Genomic DNA, 22,863 nt, shown 5'->3' with positions numbered 1-22,863 from the left:
AAATACCCACCGAAAAAAGAATTTCTGCCAAATTTACAGAAATGGTCTAAAGTCTCCATAGGAAGAGAAAGATTCCTTCCCATGTTTTGAAGATGTAATGATTATGATGGTGAGGATGATGCCATTATTTTTAGTGCAGAAAGGACACTGATTATTGTATGGAAGAAGTATTCAACAGGTCCTTTTGAACATGAATTTCAAAGGTGAGGGTGTTTTCTCTCTTATTTTGTTGTTTTTTTTTTTTTTTCCTTTAGTAGCTAATTTGGGGCTTCCCTAAGGCCAAATTCCACACCCAGTGCCCAGAACAACTGTTCAAATTTCCTGTAAAGTTAAGTGGCTCATGAAAGAGCAAAAGTTGAACATCAGATACCTGCATTTTTGTTTTCTCATTGGGCAATAATACAAGCATGAATTAAATGATTAAGCAGATCTTTCATTACTAACTAAAATGAGGAAGAGAGGTCAGCAATTTTTGTTACTTGCCATTTGCTTAATTTTGTGCTTGGTCATCAATCTGAACAGTGTCCAGACACTGTAATGCCAAACTGGCATATTCCAGGCAAAACTATTTTCTTGTGAAATTAATTGTCATGGTAAAATAGAAGGTCCTTTAGTAAAGACTGCAGGAGAAACACGAGACAGCAGCCTGCTGCCACACTGTAAGTGTTTATCTTTATGCTGAGCACTATTATTCCTTCTGTAAGCAGTGACAGAAATGCCTGCAGCATGATGCAATGCAATGGTGTTGCTTAAATCTCTTAAGGAGATGGATTGTTTTCCAAATGTTGGGCTAAGTTGTGCCTAGTGAGTCTCTTCAAGTTGAACTACTGTGCATTTGGTGACTCTGAGGGTCCTTCATGAGAAGGTCCCATAATTTGTGTCCAACTCTAAAAATTTTCAAAGGAACCTCCCACTCTTTACAAGCCCAAGAAATTTAAACTGCTTGTTCCCAGCCATCCGTGCCTGCATTTGCTTCCAGCAAAAGAAGAAAATGTTAAACATGATAAATAAAGCCACTAAGGAGCAGAACTGATTTACCTTCATCTACTGGATAGCTAGATGAGCAGTGAAGGATCCCAAAGTGGGGAAGCCTGTGGATGAAGGATGAGGAGGGAGCAATCAGCTGGGCACAGAAATCACTTCATCCAGTCAGCCTCAAGTGCCTGTGTTTGTGACTCAGCCACCAAATTTGCTTCCCTGGGGAGGCTTGGGTCACTAAATTCCTGCAGTTACTGTGCAAGCACATTGGCAGATTGAGTTCCACACTTGCAGTAAAGTCAAATTCAAATCAAACACTGTCCAAGAGTCCGGATCAATATTCTCTGAGAACGTAAGTCATATTTCCACTTCCAATAAAGGCACCTACACATACCAGAGAGTTTCTAGAAGGCAGGTGTTTAAAAGAGGATGAGTAAGAAAAAGGATAGCACTAGTAAGGTACTACTAGTAGTACTAGTACTAGAATTTCCACCTTGCAGTCCATCAGGAGATAAAGGCTCTTTTTCTGCACTCTTTCTGCACAGGAATGGCCAAAGTTTGTCCATTGCCCTGTGCTGATGCAGCTAGGCTGACCCTTGGGGGTCTCCAAAGAAAGACAAAGGATTCTGCTCTCTCCATCTCCCACCAATTTGGGAAGAGGAGAATCTCCTTTACTCCGGTGTTGGTAATCATAATGCAACACCTGCACAGTAATGCACACTGATTTCATGTCTCTGGAGAAAAAAAAACCTGGAAAACACCCTGTCCTCCAGCAAGGCTGTGAGATGGTATCAGCAATCCCAGGGTCCTGCCCACTCTCTCCTGACTGCTGTAAAAATTAACCCTGTCTTGACCAGACAGGCACATAGTGCAGGTGGGATCTGGCCCAAATGTGGTGAGAAGAATAAAAATTTTGTCACCAGATCTGGGGTATTAATTCAGTGTCTTTAAAACAAGTAGTATGTTAAGAAAAAAGTTCGTTGCATTTGCACTTATGTCCAGAATAGAAAAGAAAACCAGTTTCTGAGACTCCAGAGTTCTATATATTTTATGAATCAGACTAGAAATTAATTTCCATGAAAAATTAACTGCAACTCATTTTCTTGCTTTGTATAAATTAAACTTCTATATTTCTACTTCCAATGAAATCAACCGTTGAACTAATTGGTTTAAGGCATTTTCCTGGTCTCCCTAAATGGCAATGACTGCTGTATTGATTTATGGACTTCAGCACCAAGCAGGGGAGAATAAGAATAAAATCAGCTCTGAGCTGTGTCCTGAGAACTTCACTTCCTCTCAGCGGTAGCTGTAGAAATAAGAATAAAAAAACCCTCATTTTAATAAAACATGAGTGCTATTACATGAAATGGTACCATGTATTTTCTTATCTCAGAACACAGGATATCTAGTTCTGTTTATCCTTAGCATGAACAAATCTTTGTGAATGCCTGAATGTCACATTTTTCCAGTGAAAATATGTACTTGTGGTTAACAGAAGACAAAGATCCAAGCAGTGGTTCTATAGATAGAACTGTTCTTTCCTCTAAATGGCTCTAAAAGATAGCTTTGTCCAAAACACACCCTGTTTATTACTTATTCTTGCATATTTTTGTTTCCTACCAAACTTAGGGCAAACCTTACCTCTAAGTGATCACTTTTCAAGCAAAATAGTGTTAAATGGAACCACATGCCTTAGTGATTTACAGCATACATTATGTGGGCTCATGTTCACTGTCCTCAATAAATAACTATTTTGATTGTATTATAAGATCACCTCCCTTAAACTCTTAAATTTGTTATGGCCTCCTCAGTGAGAACAGATTGTTGACAGTAGCTGAAGACAGTACGTTACTGGCCAAGTCAATATGAAATTTACCTGGAAGATGGGAATTTTCAGCACTGAAGGAAGGATGGAAACAGTAAGTTGGTATAGCAGGTTTGTTTACGTGCTCCCTCTGTTCTGTGTTTGTATTCTGTTTAACTCCTTCCATGAAATATCTGCAACAGGTTTGAAGGAAAGGAGTCTTAACTTGAAGATCACCCCTTCTAATGTAGGTAGGCCTATATTTATAGAAGTTGTGGATGTTGAGAGCTCTAGAAGAGAACTTCAAAGGTTTAAGTTTGAGTTTCTCTGTACAAGAAACCTAGCCTAGCCAAAAGAGGTTAGTGAAGCATCTAAATCCCAGTGAACGGAAGCCAAATCCCAAAAGCTTAGCAAAATCCCTGCATCATCGTATTTTGAGTATCTCAACCATCCACAGCAAGCTACATTTTGAATTAGAAAAGTATTTTGTGGCGAGCTGTTGGGAAAAAATCAGTACTATTTTTTTTTCTCTTTTATTTTTAATTTATTTACAATTCAATAGAACTTTTTACAGGAGTACAACTTAATTCTTCCCACATGACCAGATGTAGATTTATAGTAGATGAGCCCATCACCCCATCACCGTGGTCCTGGTCCATTTGATGAACTGTTTTCTTCTTGCACTCTACTCCCATTTGCATCACAACTGCATCCAGGTCTGATTGTCCTGCAGCATCTGAGGCCTGTAGAGTGCCACGTTCCTGCCACAAGAGACATCAGACATTACCAATGACTGCACTAAATAAAGTGATGAATGTTGCACTGATTGGGTGTCTGCACGAGTAGCTCAGCTGACTGCTATGAGGACCCCAGACTTTGTTAAAAAAAAAAAGAATTCACTCAGATTTTCAAATAAGCTTATTACATAAAGCCAAGGTTTCAAATTGTAGCTGTTCCTTATGCAGTTAACAGAGATCAGTGCCAGTCTCCCTCTGTGATGTACCCCATCATTTAAAAAAATAATAATATATTAATATTTATAATAATATAAAAAAAAAATTAAAAATACTCCAGACACGGAACACAACTTGCTCCTTAGTGTTTTCCATATCTCTCCCTTGACTGCAGAGGGAGCCTCCATGTCTGCTTCTAAATGTCTAATGTTAAATGAGTGAAACCCACCCTGAAGTAGTACAGCTGAAGCCAACATAATTACATACAAAGTGTTTTCAGGATCAAGTCCAGAGGTTATTGAGGACTCTGTTATGAAAGGTGCTATTCATCTCAGCATTACAACCTGGAAACAGAGCTGCCACATGTTGGTGTTCCTTGTTGAACAAAATTACCGTCAGAGACTGATGGAAAGTTATTTTATTCAAACTAAACTAACAGATTGTTAATTGATTTTGTATATTTCTACTTTCAGTATAAATCATTTATTCAGCTTTATACTAAATTTTATTCAGTTTACATCAGCAACATTCCTAGATGTGGCTATGCCTGGCTGCCATTCAGTCTTCAGGGTTTAAAAAATACAAAAAAATAACAACAACAACAACAGAATCTAAAAAGTTTAGCATCATTGAAACCATGTGTATCTGTATAAAATGCTGTTATATTCAGTGTCTCTATCATCTAAGAAGACTGTAACTTGACCCAGAATGGGAAGGATCCCAGTGCATTCAAGAGCCAGCATTTGATACTTAGGTTTGGAGAGATAACTTTTGTCCTAGCAAACTGCAGACATGAACTACAATGTGGAATATAGATTGGTTTGGTTTGCTGGATTTTGACATTATCTCTTTTAAATATTCTTCTTTCAGTAAGTGAAGACTTTGGACATTGATTGCAATGAGAGCAGAACCTGAGGCCATAGAAAAGAACAGCACTGCAGTTGCTGCATTCACAAAATGCTCTTGAAAACAGACATTTACACCAAGGGTATTTATGTGAAAAGATGCTGCATCTTCCAAGTCAGTGCAAAGCTCCAGGTGCTTTCAGGTCACTGACAAACTTAAATAAACCAGAGCTTTATATTAAAAAGGAATACTGCAATTTCTACAAATTGGGTACTTTTCAACAGTTTTGTTCAGCACAGAAAAATATTATCAGCTTAATTTTTTGCCTAGTTAAATAATTATATTGGAAACAGAAAAAAAGGAAATTGATAACTTAAATATTCTTTCACTAATATCAGTAGCTATATTTCCATAATATATTATTATTTATTAATTACTTCAGTCTCAGCTACTTGGCAGCTATGCATTAATGTCAGTTAGATAAGACTTTATTTATGTAGAGAAGTACTTAAAGGCCAAAACTGTGATTTGATCACTTATGTCTGACTTGACTGGGGAATTTCATTGGATGATCCCCGAATTCAACCTTCAACCTCAGGCTGAACTGGAACAGATGCATAAGAAAAAATGCCAGTTCTGAGCTAAGTAACTGGGAGGAGGAGAAATAGCCACGTAACTAGAGAGATAAATCTCTGGAGAAATTGTTCCCATAGCTAACAATCATGATCATTATCAAGATAACGGATTTTTAGGTAGTGTTAGATCAAATCCCATTGCAGCAGAATGTTTCATCATCCTGGTTTTTGGAAAGCAAAGGTAAAATAGCAAATTATTTTGGCACACGAAGGTCTCTGAATGCATGAGACCCAATAGACTATTTACCAGACATAAATATATTGTCGGCAAAACTGAAAAGCAGAGCAGATCCAGATGTAGGTTAGGGATTTCTGGGTTATGTCTAAACTGGCTAAAAATACCTGATAACTTTAGAGTTTACCTGGGAGTAATTACATGAGAGTACTTACATCTTACATATTCTATATTTAGTATATCTATATACTTACATATTCTATATTTGGATGTCGTAAGGGCTCAAAGAATCACACTTCTATTTGTGAAGCTCTTGCTTGAGAAATTTAAAAAAAAAAACATGATTAAAAATGTATTTCAATAGAAGAAAATAATAAAACACGAATAAAATAGAATGAGGGAGGTGAATGAAGTGACTGGCCACAATAGAAGCATCTGCAAGGCCATAAAAAGCTCAAATATATAACTGGGCTGTAACTTATGTGACCAAGGGACAGAGGCTGATCCAGCTTCCTACATTCTTCCAAGATGTATCTTGTAACACTGAGGATTGTTGCCAGAATCCTTCTGTATTACAGCATCCCTCTTCTAGAGAAGACCAAAAATAAGATAAAGAAGGAATATTATCATTAAATAAGGCATTTTAAAAAATACTGGTGAAAGTCCACTTTTATTTCCTTACTTCCTATTTTTCAGCTTGTGACCTCTCTGTTCCTCTCTTTGGGAAATGCCTTGGTCATGCAGAAAGATCAACCATGCAAGTACAAGCCAAAAGTAAGACATTAATTATGATCCAGTCACCTGAGACTCCCAATTAGTCCAAGAAGGGAAACAGGCACCTCCAAAGAATACATGACCCTGCTCTAGAAAGGTCAGATGATTTCTCCTTTGGAGAAGCCCCCCAAAGGCAGAGCATGGTGACTAGTTCATTGTCTGAACTTTAATCTGCAGATATGTCAAGTCAGGTGAGGTGACTCTCACCCAGAACTAACCCACAGGGGATATTTGTCTGTATAGTGCCATTCTTCTTATCATCTTTGATGGTCAGTTGCTGGTTTCTGATTAAAATCTGGTGTAGCCTAGGAAAATAATGGATTTTTCTGTGCATTTGTATAACATCTGATAAATAGATCTAACTCTTTCTGAAGTCTTTAGTTATTGCACCAATATTCAAGTTTTACATATAAATAACTGAAAGCAGATTGAACTGGAAATTGCTTTGAAGAACAGAGAGGAAATTTTCATCTGCATATTTTACTGGCATGAGAAAGTTTAAAAGCAGTGTGTGTCTTTGTTGATTAACGTTGGGTTCAATTCTTTCATTAACATAAACTAGGGATTTTTTTTTTATTTAAATTGTACACTGATATATAACTTTGGAGATCACTGAGGAATTACATCCATGCTGTCTCATCCTCATTATTAGGTGCTAACTCAAGAATAAGTTGGGGGAGGAGTTTAATGCAATTCTATAATTTAAAATGTGAAGGCTGTCAGTCTGATTTATCAAAATCTTTCTGGTTTTAGTCAGAATGAAATCCAGTCTTCTGGCATTGATGGCAAAATGTTCATCCCAAATTCAAAAGCCAGGATACAAGAGCATGACTCTGAATATTATCAACATCAAGGAGCAATAAGGATACCCATTTACCAAAAAACTTCCATAAACCATAGGCTCACACTTTTATTATCAATGAACAAACCCAGAGTAATAATGTGTCTAAAACCTTAGGAAGTTTCATTGCAAAAGGAGGGATCAATCTGCCTCAGGAATATTCACAAGCCTTTAGCTTCTGGAGCAGAACTAAATGCCCAGGTTGGTCCCAATGTTATTTGCTTTTATTTTCTGTGGAATGAATTTTAATACAGTTTTCTTGGCCTGCAAAGCCTGTTTGGAACTTCAGGCTTTGATATTTTTATTCATCCCTTACACATAACATCATTCATCTGCCTGGTTTTATAAGATGTTGGCTGTCTGAAAGCACAAAAGCTGTTTCTTTTGGCAACATTGTTAAGGATCTCGGTTTCAAAAGAGGACCATAGCTAAGGAATATGTACTTTGTGTACATGTAATGCAGTATTTTACTTTTCTAAAAGTCCAACAAATTTATATTGCAGGTGCAAGTTGTCAAAACTTGTGGTTCTTTCCATTCAGCCCAGAGACATAACTGTATCCATATTTTTATGATATACCAGTTGCATGCTCTAATTGTAAATTACATGCATACTGTTACATCTGATGGCCTTTTCTTTGTGTTTATTGACTCTAGAATTAAACTATAAAGGCAAACAGACTTGGCAAGGATCTAGGTGGTTTTTGGAGTGATCTGAAGCAACTCACTCCCGGTTTTTGTGGTGCTTGTGGCAGAAATGGGTTCTGTGCTCATGGCTTTATGGCATATCTTTGGATGCCTATGCAGGCACACATTCTTCATATCCCAAAACTGTTAGCTAAGAATTCACTGAAAAATATCTAAGCCTTGTTTTGTGATACCACACCACTGACGAGGCAAAATACAAACCATGAATCAAAATGGTATTTTTGTAATGGACAATGCCCATTAGTTCTGCTCCTTTCATATGTGGCCATCAGAATCAAGTGCTGTGCATCGAGAGAAGCAGCTCATGTACGTCAGACTTATTTCTGGGATAGAACAATGAGAGGTTTAGCAAACCCTACACACACACACACAAAAAAAAAAAAAAAAAAAGTAGCAGAAGTTATTATAATAATATTTCAATGCAAAACCAAACATGCACAAAAATAACAAAGGAAGGTCCCTCTGGGAACAGAATTTTATGTTTTTCTTTCATCTGGAGACAATCAGGAGATTCAAATTTTCATCCTGTTCCACAGAAAAATACACCAGAAAAACAGGACAATTACAGAGATGCAATCTTTAGCACTCTATAGTTTTTCAATCTAGGACATGATTTGTTTTTTTCTAAACTCCATTTCTGAAAGATCTATGCTGCAGCAGGGGCTGCAATGGGAAAGTGACAAATAGCAGTGAAGGTGAGGAAGGAGGACGTGTGGGAGAGCAAACTGTGTGAAAAGGAGGAAACCTGGGGATGCACAAACAGCCAAATTTAGAAGGACTGGCAAGAGCCCAGCTGTGGGAAGGAGCAGCTGGACAGAGATGAAGGTGGGAATTTCTGCCTTCAGTCACCATGAGCCCCTCTTAAGGCTGCTGCAGAAGTGTGTCTGTGTCAAAACTACGTGGCACTCACTCACCAAAGGACCTCAAGATTTTATTTTTTATTTAAGCAGGAAATGCCACAGCCCCATAATGCCACAGTTATTCCTCTGCAGTCCGGAGGGGAACACAGGCAGGTTAGAAGTCTGCAAAGCAATTAAGGCAAGATAGAAACCACCAGAGAAAATTCCCAGAGCCAGCCAAATTTCACTACTCCCCTGCAAAACAAGGGAGGTTTAAGACTTGTGAATCTCAGATCCCATGAGTCACAGGATGGATTCTTCAACTGCTAATCTCGACTTTGGGGAATAACTCTTAAAGTTTTGAGTAGTCACATCTTCAGGTTAGGGGAAACAGCAGATTCTTTTCTCAGGATCAGCCACTTAATTAAATATAGAATATCTGCTCTGTGACAGTCATCCAGACCCACTGACCTCAAACTTTTAGTCTCACAGAATTCCTTTAAAGTGCAGCATCCTGTCCATGAACACTCAAGAAGAAAAATGTGATAGAATTTACAACTGTCATATTACATATGTTCTCCAAAGAACAGATAATCTTCTGGCAGACATAAACTCACCCATTTGTGAAGGAAACTGTAGTGCAAAAACCTCCCAACTTTTTCTTAACTGATACCCCACAATGGCACTAACATTTTTATAATGTGATATATATGAGGTATACATATATATATGTTAAAACATTATATAAATTTATTGAAAGATAATATGTGAAAATAGACTTAAGGTTCAGTTCTACCATTTTTCATGGAGAGCACCATTCAAAAATGGCATATATTTTTATATTCCCTTCTAGAAGATTATTTTGCATGTGTCCTTTAGAGGAATCTTTACACCTTCCTCCGATACTTCAAAAAAAGTGGCATTTGCTGGAGCAAGGATGAGGAAAGTTAAAGATTTGTTTCTGCTTTGAATGGTTATGCTCTTTTTTCATTTCTGGAACCAGTAAGAGGGATTTTAAGTAGGTGCTTTAGATTTTCAGATCTGATGAAAGCATTTGATTAAATATACTTTTTCATTTAAAAAAAGGGCAAATATTTGTAATTTGTCAGTCTTTTTTTGTGTCAAGTCTTTCTGCTGACATAAACAATAGACTTCTCAGAGAGGGTTTTTTTGTTGTATTTTTGGTATCCCAGGTAGTTCTGCTGATTTCTTTATGTCTGTGTTTCATTATGTCACTTTGCCCTGTCCATGACTTTTAAACTGCGTTATTTTCTGTATCTGGTATGGCAAAATACTCCAAAACAAATAACTAGTATGGCTTAGTGAAGAGTGAATTGTGAGCCGTTTAAATTAACAATAACTGTAAAATTTTTTTGGTTACAGGAGGTTTTTTGACTAAGGACTCAAGCCTTTGTTCCTGCTTTTTCTTTATGATAGGTTTTTTTTTTTCCTGTCTCTGTGTGTTACACACTAAATTTTCAGCTCAGTTCAATAGCAGATCCTTGGCTGATGCAGCAGCACTGACCTCAGTGAAGCTGTGCTGAAACTTTGCAGTGGACAGAAAATATGAACTCTGTTGTGAATTGCAAAATGTCCTACCACTTACGCCAAGTAATACAGTCTGTTTTCTCAAAAAAGAACAAGTGGTGAAATAATTTATTAAAATAAAATTATAAATTACTCATTTTCCATTGGAGGAGTGGGTTAGAGCTGAAGTGTATTAAACATGTTGGTCTTCTATGCATAGCAGCCATAGCTTCAGAAACTTGGTTTCAGTACAGAATGGCTAATTTGTGCTTGGTGTGGGCAGACCCCACTTGACATGTCAAGTGAAAGCAGTAAAATCTTTTAAAAGTGTCAACATTTTGCAGTGAGAGGGGTTTTGGCTGGGGTTCCTTTGGGGTCTGTTTTCAGAATAAATTAAAACATGAACTTCAAAAGCATTTTTACCTTGACAAACATTAATTTCCCCAGGATGATTTTTTTGCCTTCAGCTTTTCATCCTCATTATTGACTTGAAATTCTACACAGACCCTCATGAAGCTATGAGCAATCAATTGTGAAATATCAGCTGTGTTTGCAACATATTACTTTTTCATATAAAAGCACTTCTAAAGTGTTCACAGACACAATGGTTTTTTTGTTCCATACCAGTTTGATCCTATCTTAGCTTTTCTTCTGTCAGACAAACCCACACCATCATCTCAGTTTTGCCTTTTGTCATTTTATTTTTCTACTCTCAAACACTCACCTGTGCTTAAAACTCAGTATTTCTGCTGCACACTGTCACATAAAAAGATATCATTAATGGGAATAAAATTCTATGTAAAATGCAAAGGTTTTCTGAAATATTTTATGACACTAAACCACTGTCCTGATTGATAATCCTGATTGGACTCAGCAGCTGTGAGGGGGAAAGACACACACAAAACACCCTGCACATTATGGTCATCACAACCAGGTGTTATCAGCTGCTGACCTGCCTGACTAAATAAATTGCACCAAGAACTTTTCATAGATATACATGTTTCCATTCCACTGTCTGACTCCATTTCTTAAAGGGTGAAAGAAATGCTGCATATATTTATCCTGCTGTGCACTACCAAAACGCAGAAATTCAAGTAGAGGCTTGCTGAGAAGCCTTGCAAAATTGTGTCTTTCATTCCAAATAAAATAATGTGTAAAATTATACAAAACAAATTAAATTATATATGGATGGTTTGTCATTTTTCAGCCAGTGGGAGATCTTTTCTTTATAGTAAAAGATGGAGTTAAAAAGGTTTCTTGAATATCTCAACGTATACATTTTGAAATGTTCTAAATAGCCCTCCCCAGTGCCTCACTAATTTTAAGATTGTCTTACCCTTTAAGTGACCTGATTGTAGTCACTTATGCAGCCAACTAATTCCCTGACTTGTTCATTAAGATTATTATTGAAAACTTTAAATATTCATTATGTGTGAGCACAATGAGAACAGGACAAGTTCTTGGCTCACTGCTAATAAAAGATAAGTTTATTTTTTACCTTGAAAGAGGAAAAAAAAAAAGACTACTATTTCTCAATGTAAGCCTTTAAGAAAGATGATTTTTTAATATCCTAAATGTATGTACATAAAAAAACCATGTCATTCCTCCATATGAAAAGGAATCTGTGAAGGGATTTTACTCTAGGGCATGAGTTGCTGAGTATATCAACTAAATTAAAATAAACCATAGGAAAAATATGGGATAAAAGACAAAGCAAGCTCTTCAACCTTTGGGAAACTGAGCAAATCAGGCAGGATGTTTTGTATATACAAAACTATAGAAGATATAGTTTAAATCACTATAATTACAGGAGTTGATGCCCTGTGGAATAAACTTCTTCAGGAAGTTTGTTTTTATGACTTAAACCTGAAAAAAATGAATTCACTAGAAGTTTTTAAGGTTCAAGCAATAACTGAAAGGTGAAAAAATCATGGTGGAAGACTTGGCTACCATTAGAAGAGCAGCTATATATCTACCTGCATCTAGATATAGTAATGAGAGTAAATATGCACTTAAAGTGTTAAAGGGTGTTGCTGGACCTGTACAAAATTTTGAGCAGCCCTGAATTCAGTTTCCAGATTCTTTGCATTTTTATTATTACTTTTTATGTGATTACATATGTGCTAGTTACAAAATTTTATGAAATGCTATGCCAAAACTAACATGCAAGATGAAAAATCATAGCAGCTTACCGAGCACATTTTTTTAATGCATTGATAAATTAAACATTCATTTCTTTAGATCAAAGAATCTCCTGCTGGAAGCAGAGTAACATTGCGTTAAAATATATCACTATTGATAAAACAACCCTTTTCAGATGAAAATTTGCTGACAAAATTCTTTATAACCATTTCTACACATGATGAACAGCTCTCATATGCAAATCATCTCCATCATTTTCTTCTGTCAAGAAGAAGAATGAATTGTCCTGTGCAATGTTTTGCAAAGTGATGTCTTGGATTGATTTTGCTTGTTCTGTTTGTTGAATAGGTAAGCAAAATGTTTTCATTTTCAACAAGAAATGGTGGTGGTGTTGCTCAGTTTTTCTCTCATCTGGTTTGCCCTTGGTAACAGCAGGAGCTGAGTTGTCTCTGGATGGACTAACAGGTTAAGATTGGAGTATTTCTGTGAGAAAGTGTTTGGGAGAGGTTTCAGGGGAGTGGGAATAGCTCTGGCATCCAGAGAGTGTGAGGGAAAGGAGAGAGTTGGCTGCTAGTTTTGCCCCTTCTAATTTCTTAGTGTAGTTTCATGATCTCAGGGAACTTTCTCTGTTTTGAAAAAAAAATATATATTAAAAAGACTCTAAGTTTAGTTAAAAATAATTTTAGAAAAAAACTTTCTCCATGTTTCAAATTGGCAGGAAGTTTTGAAAAGAAATATTTCTGTTTGATTTAGAAAGATGACAGATCTTCTTTAAGAAAAGCCTTGAACATTCATCTCCCCATGATTTAATTAACCTTATAGATAATTATAAGAAAAACATGAACAGGTTGTACAGAAAATTACATTGAGCTTGCTGCTTGAATGAATAGTGTTGTATGTCATACAAAATCAGTTTTAATCTCATAAAAAGGGAATTTGCAGCCTAGAAAATATGGAGTGTGTGGGAAGGCACCAGTATTGCAGTTACTGATCTGTTATGGAGCTGGACAAGCTGTAAGCAGGTCTGTTGGGTCAGACCATGCAGGTGAGGTAGGCAAAGCAAGAGGATGAAGTCATGCTGGAGGGTGAGGACATGAGTTCAGCACCTTGCTCCTGGACATCCTCAAAACAGACATTTCCTGACACAGAATTGCAAATTCTTGGACTGCTCCTAAGCTGACCTGTAGCTCTGCACCACAGAAGACACTGCAGTGTTTCAAAACAAAGACCCCTGAACAGTTCACCATGGATGACAGTCAGCCTGGGCCCCAGTTATCTTTCCCCAGTAAACAAGATTTGGGAGATGTCTGGGGGGTGCTTAAATCCCACTCTCACGTGGAGTTAGGACAGGCTAAGATTTACATTCAGTTCAGGAACCTTCTTCTCTGGAGTTTCTCAGTTTAGATGTCACATGGGGAGTTATGTGGAATAATCACAAAGGATAACATGTGGGAGACTAATGTCCATCTTTTTATTCCCTGCTGAGAAAAAGGATCAGGTCTGAAGGGCATTTCAGAGCAAAACCCTCATACAGCCACTTGGACTCAGCCTGTAGGAGTTATTTTCTCTCCATTAATAACAGAACAAGCATTGTGAAGCTGTAGTTTTGTCACTGACACCTTAATCTGTTCATCTAGGCACTTAAATTACCTACAGGGTTTGGTGGCATTTTGATGAATGTCAGTGGCACCTAAAAGATGGCTTGGGATCCCTAATGCAGATCCCTGCCATCTCTTTGTAGCTGTGAATACTAATTTAGGGCAAACTCTTTCTGTTTCAAGTAGCATAGGCACTTTCATGGCACAGTTTTTCAATCTGTGTGCTTCCTTATATTCATTTAGTGACAAAATGACCAGTTTTTAGAATTTGTGTATAGTTTTGAAGCTTAAATATGTGTGGTTGGAAATAAAACTTGGAAAAATGTAGGAGAAATTATTAACATCTGAAGTTAAGTCATATTTGTCACACAGAAAACTTTCTATACAGCTGGAATAGGTTAAGACTGGGGCAGCTGTACTCAAGTTTAAGGGGAAGGGAATACTGCTTGTACAAGAATGCAATCTGTTTTTAGCAAGAGATCAGTTTGTAGCTTTGCAAATGTGCTTAACTTCAGAAATATTACATGTGGTTACTTCATAGCTCCACACTCTCAAGACACTTTCTTTTGTTCTTGCCTTCAAAGCTGAAAGCAGTTACAGCCCCAAGACTCAAACACCAGATGAGGTGGCTCACACTGGAGCACTGGACCCATAAGCTATTATAGTCCAGTGGTCAGAGCAAGCCAGTTGTTCCAGAGATACAAAAATGGGACTTCAGAAGGCCTACTCCCTTTGACACATGCTAGCAAGTTTGGGAAGGAGAGGAGGAGACTTTTCTAAATGAGCAGCTTCCTCCACTGGCATCAATGCACAGTGGCCATCTGTCCAGTCTGGCTCCCAAGGACACGTCTGCCCAAAGGGCCCACAGCCAGGCTTTGTTCTCCCTAATTCACAGCCTGGGTTAAACTCCATACAAACAAAGGGAGCCAGGATTTGAAGTATGCTTTAGAATTTTTCCCTGCTGAAGCTCCATCCTTCATGCCTTATCTGAACAGGAAGGCACCTTCTGATTTAAGACATCGAATACCATGTCCAAACAAAAAAAACCAGCTTCACAGGACCTCAGAACAAACAGTCCTGGAACAGCCCAAGGACCCATCTGTATCAGTATCTGGTCTCCAACAGTGGTGATCACAGCAAAATAAAGGCAGGCAAGTGCTATTTTTGTGCAAGAACACACTTGAACAAACCCAGCCAAAGATTTCGTTTGAAGCTAAAATGGCCTTCTCAAGTTTGGGGTGGTGTCTTCATGTAAGAAAACTTCCCACTGTCCCTTCCTTTCATGAATTGGTCAGCTTTGCCTTTTGATCTGATTGTCCACAACATTTCATGAGTTCCAGTGTTTAATTATATGTGAATAGATACCTCCCTTTGGTTGCTGGAGCACTCATCTTGCATAGTGTTTGATGCCCATGTACCATGAAGCTCATGTATCATGACAACTTGCCAGCAGTCACTCCCTGCTCTCCTTTTCTCATACTACTTATATTCTGGGGGTTTTCTGCAGTGTTTAAGTACCTGCATGAGTAGCAGGTACTTATCACCAAAAAAATTTGCTTTTTGGTATTTATTATACCTTACAGATATAAAGCATTTGTGCAGCTGTTTCCATCTAGATGATATATCAGAGACTATGAGCAAGTAAGCAGAGGTCATGGAAAAGGAACTAAAAAAAAATTAGATTTTTTTTTTTTTTCAGATAAGGTAGGTTTACAAATGGATATAGAATGTGCAGAATGTGCACTTTGCAGATGGATTTAAGACAGAGATATTTTTAAATAATAAAAAAAAAACAACTTTCCTTCATAGTAAAGAAATACATTAAATTTTCATATCAGAAAAACCTATCAGTGATTCTTATTTCTCTTAAGCCAGGGAAGTTTGGGCCAGATTCCTAATTATATATTCTTCTGGTATAGAATTTTTAAAACACATTTTTATCAGATTAAAACTCAGACAGTGGTTGTTACTCTCCATATCTATTTTTAAGTGATATAAATTTAATCTAGCAAGTGTATACTGAGGTAATGATTTCTCTGTATTTAATTCACAATTCTCTTGTGAGACCCCACCTGGAGTGCTGCATCCAGCTCTGGGGCTCTCAGCACCAGAAAGAGATGGTCCTGTTGGAATGGGTCCAGAGGAGAGCCGTGAAATTGGTCAGAGGGATGGAGCACCCCTCCTGTGAAGAGAGGCTGAGGCTCAGCCTGGAGAAGAAGAGGATCAAGAAAGACCTTAGTGCAGGTCTGTGGTGACAGGATAAAGGCAATGGCTTTAAGATGAAAGAGAGTAGATATAGACCAGATATTAAGAAGAAATTATCTCCTGGGAGGGTGGTGACAGGTTGTCCAGAGAAGTTGTGGGTGCACCATCCTGTGAGTGTTTGAAGCCAGGGTGGGTGAGGGTTTGAACAACCTGGTCTAGTGGAAGGTGAGGGGAGGTGGAACGAGATGATCTTTAAGGTCACTTCTATCCCAAACCATTCTGTGATTCTGAGGTCCTGTTTTCTGCAGGGAGGAGGCAATGGTTCAGAGAAGTACTAAATAAAAGCCTGCCTTGCATTTATTTTTGACAAAAGTAATTGGAAGTTTAAACTACTATTTTTGTATTTTAAAGGGTATGGATAGTTACTCCTCTTTCTGATTTACTTATTGATACCAGTGAAGCAAATGACAGTTTTACCTAGGGGTTTTAGCCTTAGAAAAGTGTTTATTTTAGGAGTTCCACAGAAAAGCTAAGTTGTTTTATTTCTAGCACTGGATATGCAAAAGTATAAAGAGAATTTAGTCTAAAAATTCGGATGCCTGTAAGAAATACAACTACTATATTAAATTCCATTACATCATCTGAAAATTTGTTTTTCCTTCACATAATGTGTTCTTGCAAAACACACTTGATATACACAACTATTGCATGCATATGTCTATTAAACCTTCCTAAAACAGGTTTGTTTATGCAGTGCCTTTGAATCTCTGTTTAACTACAAAGCTTGTCAATCTCTGTTCCAGCACAGCCTTAGCCTCAGGAGGAATGGCATTAGCTCTAATTATTACAAAACAAGTCCCTATCAATCTTTTCAAGAACTAATTAACAGCTTTGTTATGTAAAAAATGCCTGCTTCCATCAGATAAAGGGAGAATGCAGATAAAGCTGTGAAATGCAGAAGTCATGCTGCAGCATGGGAGGGTTATCTAATTCAGTGAGGATGATTGCTACAGCCTGAAAGTCTTCTTGGAGAGGATTATATGTGTCCAAACCCTCTGCTTTTCCAGTCACACATGGACTGAGAACATGCTCTGATGTGCAAAGGGAACTGGACCATTTTTTGAAAGGAACATACCTTTGTTAACTTGTTCCACTTAAAAAGTTTGAAGTCTATAAATAGTGTTGTCTGGCAGTGCTATAAAATAAACTGTTGAGACAGATTGGAGGGCATGTTTTTGCTTATTCAACCTAGTGTTTTTTAATTTAATGTTCTTAAAATGCTCCAAGAGTTGCTATGTCCCAGTGCACCACTGTGCATACTGGCATTTTCAGATGCTAAAGGAAATATCAAAATAATGGGAAACAATGCTTATTTCCTAGAATGTTCTTTTCAACTCTGTTGCCATCCTGTAAACAAACTGTAATTGGGGGCTTTTCATGCTTCCTGCTAACCTTACTAATCTTTCTCATTTGAACTGACAAGTTTCATGCTCATTAGTTTTGTAAAATTAAATATAGGCCTCTCTTCAAGGAATTTTTTTTTTTTTGAGTACTCTGAACTCGAAGTGGTAACTCAAATGTAGAAATTTAGTGTTATCTGAGTGCTCTAATACACATCTTCATGTGCTGCCAGTACAGTGGCAACCTCAGCACACAGTTTCACAAGTAGGGATATACATATAGATGTCCAAATTTAGGTCTAGTCCGTGGCCTGAAATTCATTCTGAAAGACAAAATAATTAGCTTTGCCTAGATTTTATCCAAAGTTTTCCAGCTTGTAAACATAACTACCCAATTATCCTAAATCTGTAAGTATAGGGCATGAAGTAAGGATATTGAATAAGCATCCCAACAGTTTAGATATCACATAAGAATCTATAAGTGTTCATATTCTTTATTTATCACAGAGAATGGATTGTCTGCCACAGAAGGAGTTTCATTTGTAGTGGAAAGAACAGTGGAGCTCTCAGCACTGAGAAAGAACATGGAATGGGAAACAAGAAGTTTAGATAATAGTTTAGCTCTCGGCTAGAATGCCAAACTAAAACATTTTGTAACCATTCTCATGGCAAACTGGCATCTCTACAAGATTCACAATGATAGGGTGTTTTGCTAGCCTAAGCAGTGTATTTACAGATTGGAAAACATGTGAAGAAAATTTGATCCCATTAACAGATACATATTGAACACTTCCAGGGAAAGCCAATGCTGCTGTTTACATATTGCAGCATATGTGCAGATTTGTCACAGGAAACCTGTGAGACATGTTCATCTGAGGAACAGCAGGGCTGTTGTCAGGCACACAAAACTCTCAGGAAGGAAAATGACAGGGTCATGTTTGCTATGGCTGAATGCTACTCAGCATCACTTTGCCAGGCTGGACAATCTGGAAACAATTCTGAGTGTACATCCACAGGAATGAGTGCTCTGCCTGCTATGCTGACCCAGCTGGCATGGGGTTTTGTGAGTGGAATACCCAAACCCTACCCCTGACACCATCCAGGTGGTACTGCCAAAACATTCACCTGCCTTTTCTCTGCCACACACTTCAAAATCCTTCCATGTGGTTTACAGAACTTTCCTTCTCAGTGTGCAGAAGATCCAAGATTCCAGCTCTTTTGGCCACTGTGATGCAATTTCAGAGTGATGATGCTAAAGAACAGACTTTTCCTGACAAGTAAAAGTACTCACAGAGCAATTGGAAGTGGAGGTCATGAATAAAGTCGTACGATCCCAAATAGTTTGAACAAACAGTATTTGTGGGAGAGGTTGCTGATATAAAGGAAAGCTTTGAGGTAGCCTATGTTCTTTGTTAGTTACTTTTGTGATAGTAGTTGTCCTTTAAGTTCTTTATCTGTATTTCATACAGTTTATCTCTGCTACTCCTGATCACATCATATTGGAAATGGCTGTTTGTTTTTTCCTGTGATGTAAGAAACAGTTAAGTGTCAAAAAAATTGCCCAGTGTCAGGTCCCAGGAAAACATCTGCTCACACAGTGCTGAGTTAAACTGTAGTGTAGACTGTGGCATGCTGTGGTGGATGTCAAAAGCCTACAGGAATTAAAGATTAAACAGATGGAAAAGAAATCGTAAAAATCAGGTTTATATTAACAGGAAGTCTCTATCACAGGAAAGTGATATCACAGTAAAGAAGTTCTTTGTCATGTTCAGGTGGAACTTTCTGTGTTCCATTTTCTGCCTGTTGCCTCTTGTCCTATTGTTTGGAACCACTAAGAAGAGCCTGACTCCATCCTCTTATCCCTTCAGATACAGACATCTCAGTCATCTCTTCTCCAGCCTGAACAAGCCCAGCTCCCTCAGCCTCTCCTCAAGCTTTTCTCCCTTTCCACAGCCACTGATGACATGAGATTCATCAGAGATGCTGAGAAAGTCTGTCCAGGAGCAGTTCCACACCCACCTTCCACACCAGCAGCACGAGTGTGAGGACACTGCCATCATCCCCACAGGAGCTGTGCAGGGAGAACACGGGGTCAGACCCACCTGGGATGTGCATCCCTCCACTGCAGGAAATGCTTCAGACAGATTTGGAGTTGCACAGAACACTCATGATGTAGTTAGAGCAATTCCCTGATTTATTCTTCAGTCTATTCCCACAGGTAAAGAAATAAGGAAAAGTACTGTGCAGACAGAAATATTGCTATGAGGATGTAGGTTTGTCAGTGGGATCCCAGTGCACACTTGGGATTTTCTGTAGCAACACAAACAACAAACATAAAACCTAAATTCAAATTCACCCTCTTTAGGCTCTTCTTCCAACAGAAGCTCCAATGCAAAAAAGAATTTTACTGAAATATTTAGTGTTGGTCCTGTTTTATTTGAAAAAAAATCCAAGTATGAACTGTTCAGCCCCAAGAGAATAATTTTTGTGATGAAACTTTCCCATGTGCCTACAAACAAATCCGGTAACTCTCATGTCTCATTTCATGCTTCCCAAAAATGACAGTGCAACAAACTGCTGTTTTAATACCATTATAAATGAAAATCATGTTGAGAAATCCAGGACATACTTGCTAAGAACAATTAAAACAAACCACTTTGTACAAACCAGTGGCAGCTTTAATGTTCAAAGAATTCAGTCCTCATCAGAATTAATCCTTCACTGCCCAATAGTTGTCTTACTAGCTTCAAACACTGGAGGATGAGATGCCTGTCTCTTTTAAAAATGTATACAAGTACATATTGTTGCTCATAATGCATATTAGATATTCCCTTTCTTTTGGTAGATATGTAAATCCAGAATGTGTTTGAGTTAAAATAAAAATAACAAAATTATTTAAGCTATTATATTAATCCTGAAATTTTGCATGTCAGTGCTTTTTGGACAGCTTCATAGAAACTGATATCTACATTACCATGAAGACTTTTATCACCTTCAATTATTTTAACCTTTTGTCTCTATTCCTAGTGATGGATTGAAATATAAAGAAATAGCAAAGGATTTCTGGGAAACATTAAATAAATCAATAATTTCAAATCCTTTTTCTTTCTTTCTACTTGATTTAATAAAAAGCATGAAAAAACAAAATAATTACATGGGCTATAAAAAGTATTTGAATGTGCAAGCTGTCATTGTAGGAAGATCAGCTAAAATTATCAAAGTTAGATGCAGAAATATGGGAGCTTACACTGGATTTCAAGCTGTCTCATTCAGAAATTTGAGTCTAATGTCAAGGGGCTATAATGTACTTTTCAGCATTTTTGACTATTCACCAGAGAACTGGTTCTCTGCAACATTTTTTGCTTCCACATAATAACAGAGTCAGTGGAACCACTCATATGTGCAGGCAATCAGAGAAAATGTTTTAAAAAATGACATATTTTGATGTGAAGGAAAATGGAAAAATTATAATTCCCTCTCCCCATAGTCAGGTATGAAGAAATTCATAGATCACCAAGGGTAGGTACAAGATGTTCAACCAAGAAAACTTTTATTGTAGAATGATTTATTTTTAATAAATTACTTCTGCATAGAATTTCTTCTTATAAGTTGTAGAGGTCACCCAAAAAGATTGAAATTGCAAGTAAAGCTAAGTTGTGCAAGCAGAACAAGGGGGAAAAGAGGTGTAAGGAATTGACTGTAAGCTCTTGTAAATCTGTTTAGTTCCACTCAGCTCAACTGACCCAAGTCAGTGTATGCCAGCCAAGGGAGTTGCTCTGTGGTTATAAAAAGTGTGAAGAGATAATGAAAGTCAATGTATCTGGTGTCTAAGTCTCTTTGTTACTCTTCAAAAATCCATCTGCTGCCTCAGTATGATGTCCCATTATAGTGGCTATTATGTATTCTGCATGGCTAATTGATTAGCTCTAATCTAACACCAGTTCCCCTAAAGCAGATTAATATAAATATTCCATTTTCACTGCAGAACTTCTTTTGTTCAGTTTTTAATTCTTTTATATGGCTCCTGTGAAACCAAGTATCTATATATTCCACCCAGGTGACCTCATATCTGGCACCACACACATTTCAAGGGCAGTGAAGGTGGGTGATGTCCTTAAATCCTTTGTCTTTTACTAAAATAGATTTCTATAACAAGTCTTACTCCATATGAACAGTAATGTTTAGAATCAGGAACGAAGGATAATATTCATCTAATCTAGCTCCAGGATCCAAACAACTTAGCAGGAGTTAAAATGGCCAAGAGTTTGCTGCAGCTCCTGATTCCCCAGTGCAACAAGACGTGTTCTGCTCCCTAGAGCAGATCAGGAGATCAGTCATCATCAGGAGAAAAGAAAAACTGAATAAATCAAAGTTACTGTTGTGATGGCTTGGAAAGTGCCTCCCTGGTCTGTTGTTTTGTCTGTATTTGTCCTCAAGGTCTTGAGTGGGCTCAAAGACCTGAATCAGAAATTTTCTAAGAAAATAATTTAGGATATTTTGAGGAAAAAAAAATTATGCCTCTACATAGATACCAAATACTTGTGAACATGTATCATTTTCATTAATGTATTTGTAAGGAGGGTGAAGTATCTGATCAGAAGAATGCAGCCTGTCATGGTTAGGGCATCCATCAGAGATGATGGACAAATATAATTCCATAGTTAAATCATCAGAAGTCCATCTGTGTAAACAAAAGTAAAACTATCACAAGTGGGCTTTATACTGTGTTTTGTAAAAAGAAAATATTTATGGTCTTCTTCTGAATGTAACGTGCTCATCTTGCGTTTTCACCAATGCCCACATCTTATTTATGCCATATTTTGCATCACAGTGACCTAAAGACCTTCTTTGTGATATAGCTGACTACACAGCTCCCAGTTTTGTGTGACAAGAATCCTTCATCTTAAAATTCACTGACTGTAGTCTTTTGGTTTTTGTCAGTTTATAATATCATTTTGGTCTTGCTTATGCCAGATGTGGATTGGAAATTCAGAATTCCCTATAACAGACATGCACCAAGGCTAATGGAATCTGAGTCACAAAAAGAGTTTGTTTTCCGTCAAGGTTTCACATAAAGATTTGTTGTATTGATTCCTTCTTAAAACAAACTACTTATCTGGGAATCCATTCTTTGCTGTTAAAAAAAAAAAAAAAAAAAAAAAAAAGAGAAGAAAAGGCCATTATACTTTTAATGGTATTAATTAAGGCTTGAAAACATTTTTGAAGAAAAGGAGTAATAAACACAAAATTAATTAAGGAAAAAAAAGTAAAATTAAAATATTACAAAACCACAGATTGTTCCAATTGTTTCTATTAAAGATACTCAATCTCCCTTTGATAAAACATTTAAATTTCTCATGAGGAAAAATGCAGTAAATATCTGGACTTCAGTAAAGTATTTGGGACTAGGTCACAGGAAATTTCTTGGGCTGGAGACAAC

At 37.4% G+C, this 22,863-nt stretch overlaps 1 long non-coding RNA gene across 1 annotated transcript in view; it reads right to left on the bottom strand.

Annotated features, from left to right (window-relative positions):
* Nucleotides 1–3,320: 3,320 nt before the first annotated feature.
* LOC111923088 (uncharacterized) overlaps nucleotides 3,321–22,863 on the bottom strand; it is a 52,688-nt gene continuing 33,145 nt past the window's right edge. Inside the window, exons 3-4 of the long non-coding RNA XR_002860912.2 lie at nucleotides 5,646–5,707; nucleotides 3,321–3,543 (exon numbers count right to left, since the gene is read on the bottom strand). This is a non-coding gene — a long non-coding RNA (uncharacterized LOC111923088). The remainder of the gene's footprint in view (nucleotides 3,544–5,645; nucleotides 5,708–22,863) is intronic.

The sequence above is a fragment of the Cyanistes caeruleus genome, chromosome 4 (assembly GCF_971803275.1).
Source record: "Cyanistes caeruleus chromosome 4, bCyaCae1.hap1.1, whole genome shotgun sequence".
NCBI lineage: Eukaryota > Metazoa > Chordata > Aves > Passeriformes > Paridae > Cyanistes > Cyanistes caeruleus.
Note: the sequence above shows the minus strand (reverse complement) of the source record. Positions and strands in the feature narration are given on the sequence as shown.